The sequence below is a fragment of the Salmo salar genome, chromosome 08 (assembly GCF_965601325.2).
Source record: "Salmo salar chromosome 08, fSalSal1, whole genome shotgun sequence".
In the NCBI taxonomy this organism is placed as follows: domain Eukaryota; kingdom Metazoa; phylum Chordata; class Actinopteri; order Salmoniformes; family Salmonidae; genus Salmo; species Salmo salar.
Window position 1 is genome coordinate 1,492,501 of NC_138298.1, and position 2,500 is coordinate 1,495,000.

General features: G+C 41.2%; 5 non-coding genes across 5 annotated transcripts; all 5 read left to right on the forward strand.

The window, feature by feature from the left end:
* Positions 1–209: 209 nt before the first annotated feature.
* Positions 210–328, forward strand: LOC145882465 (5S ribosomal RNA). The gene has a single exon (XR_014394033.1). It is a non-coding gene; the product is annotated as a 5S ribosomal RNA (ribosomal RNA).
* A 409-nt stretch (positions 329–737) lies between these two features.
* Positions 738–856, forward strand: LOC145885818 (5S ribosomal RNA). Its single transcript, XR_014397402.1, has one exon. It is a non-coding gene; the product is annotated as a 5S ribosomal RNA (ribosomal RNA).
* Positions 857–995: 139 nt separating this feature from the next.
* Positions 996–1,114, forward strand: LOC145857662 (5S ribosomal RNA). The gene has a single exon (XR_014378562.1). It is a non-coding gene; the product is annotated as a 5S ribosomal RNA (ribosomal RNA).
* Positions 1,115–1,524: 410 nt separating this feature from the next.
* On the forward strand, positions 1,525–1,643 carry LOC145852079 (5S ribosomal RNA). Its single transcript, XR_014373933.1, has one exon. It is a non-coding gene; the product is annotated as a 5S ribosomal RNA (ribosomal RNA).
* A 409-nt stretch (positions 1,644–2,052) lies between these two features.
* Positions 2,053–2,171, forward strand: LOC145881588 (5S ribosomal RNA). Its single transcript, XR_014393161.1, has one exon. It is a non-coding gene; the product is annotated as a 5S ribosomal RNA (ribosomal RNA).
* The last annotated feature ends 329 nt before the right edge of the window (positions 2,172–2,500 follow it).

Sequence of the window (2,500 nt, forward strand, 5' to 3'; positions counted from 1 at the left end):
GCTCCTTTGCCCTGTTCAAATGATGAAAGGAAATAAAGTTTGTATTTTATCCAACTACCTGTGCTAAAAAGTGATGGGAACAGTGTTTATAATTTCTTCTACTTTTTCAGTGACACAAAGTTCAAGCTGCTTATCTAATTGGTGAAAATGCAATGTCTGTTTATCACACTCACTTTGACTATATATGTTGTAGCAAGAGATTGTTTCTCGCTTACGGCCATACCAGCCTGGGTACGCCCGATCTCGTCTGATCTCGGAAGCGAAGCAGGGTCGGGCCTGGTTAGTACTTGGATGGGAGACCGCCTGGGAATACCAGGTGCTGTAAGCATTTTGTCCACGAGGGTGTGCCCCTGCACTATTTCATCAGCAACACTGCCTTGTAGTAAGCATTTAATGATGAATTGACTAAATGCAGCTTCCTGCCTTTTTAATAGGATCAAATTTCCTTGTGTTTTCAATTAGCATCTGCCTTGTATTTATAAGACAAACAAGAATATTGTTGCTGAATGCAGCTTGTGTGTGCTTTGTGCTCCTTTGCCCTGTTCAAATGATGAAAGGAAATAAAGTTTGTATTTTATCCAACTACCTGTGCTAAAAAGTGATGGGAACAGTGTTTATAATTTCTTCTACTTTTTCAGTGACACAAAGTTCAAGCTGCTTATCTAATTGGTGAAAATGCAATGTCTGTTTATAAGACTCATTTTGACTATATATGTTGTAGCAAGAGATTGTTTCTCGCTTACGGCCATACCAGCCTGGGTACGCCCGATCTCGTCTGATCTCGGAAGCTTAGCAGGGTCGGGCCTGGTTAGTACTTGGATGGGAGACCGCCTGGGAATACCAGGTGCTGTAAGCATTTTGTCCACGAGGGGGTGCTCTTGCACTATTTCATCAGCAACACTGCCTTGTATTAAGCATTTAATGATGAATTGACTAAATATCTGTTTTATCAGACTCACTTTGACTATATATGTTGTAGCAAGAGATTGTTTCTCGCTTACGGCCATACCAGCCTGGGTACGCCCGATCTCGTCTGATCTCGGAAGCTAAGCAGGGTAGGGCCTGGTTAGTACTTGGATGGGAGACCGCCTGGGAATACCAGGTGCTGTAAGCATTTTGTCCACGAGGGTGTGCCCCTGCACTATTTCATCAGCAACACTGCCTTGTAGTAAGCATTTAATGATGAATTGACTAAATGCAGCTTCCTGCCTTTTTAATAGGATCAAATTTCCTTGTGTTTTCAATTAGAAATCTGCCTTGTATTTATAAGACAAACAAGAATATTGTTGCTGAATGCAGCTTGTGTGTGCTTTGTGCTCCTTTGCCCTGTTCAAATGATGAAAGGAAATAAAGTTTGTATTTTATCCAACTACCTGTGCTAAAAAGTGATGGGAACAGTGTTTGTAATTTCTTCTACTTTTTCAGTGACACAAAGTTCAAGCTGCTTATCTAATTGGTGAAAATGCAATGTCTGTTTATCACACTCACTTTGACTATATATGTTGTAGCAAGAGATTGTTTCTCGCTTACGGCCATACCAGCCTGGGTACGCCCGATCTCGTCTGATCTCGGAAGCGAAGCAGGGTCGGGCCTTGTTAGTACTTGGATGGAAGACCGCCTGGGAATACCAGGTGCTGTAAGCATTTTGTCCACGAGGGTGTGCCCCTGCACTATTTCATCAGCAACACTGCCTTGTAGTAAGCATTTAATGATGAATTGACTAAATGCAGCTTCCTGCCTTTTTAATAGGATCAAATTTCCTTGTGTTTTCAATTAGCATCTGCCTTGTATTTATAAGACAAACAAGAATATTGTTGCTGAATGCAGCTTGTGTGTGCTTTGTGCTCCTTTGCCCTGTTCAAATGATGAAAGGAAATAAAGTTTGTATTTTATCCAACTACCTGTGCTAAAAAGTGATGGGAACAGTGTTTATAATTTCTTCTACTTTTTCAGTGACACAAAGTTCAAGCTGCTTATCTAATTGGTGAAAATGCAATGTCTGTTTATCACACTCACTTTGACTATATATGTTGTAGCAAGAGATTGTTTCTCGCTTACGGCCATACCAGCCTGGGTACGCCCGATCTCGTCTGATCTCGGAAGTGAAGCAGGGTCGGGCCTGGTTAGTACTTGGATGGGAGACCGCCTGGGAATACCAGGTGCTGTAAGCATTTTGTCCACGAGGGTGTGCCCCTGCACTATTTCATCAGCAACACTGCCTTGTAGTAAGCATTTAATGATGAATTGACTAAATGCAGCTTCCTGCCTTTTTAATAGGATCAAATTTCCTTGTGTTTTCAATTAGCATCTGCCTTGTATTTATAAGACAAACAAGAATATTGTTGCTGAATGCAGCTTGTGTGTGCTTTGTGCTCCTTTGCCCTGTTCAAATGATGAAAGGAAATAAAGTTTGTATTTTATCCAACTACCTGTGCTAAAAAGTGATGGGAACAGTGTTTATAATTTCTTCTACTTTTTCAGTGACACAAAGTTCAAGCTG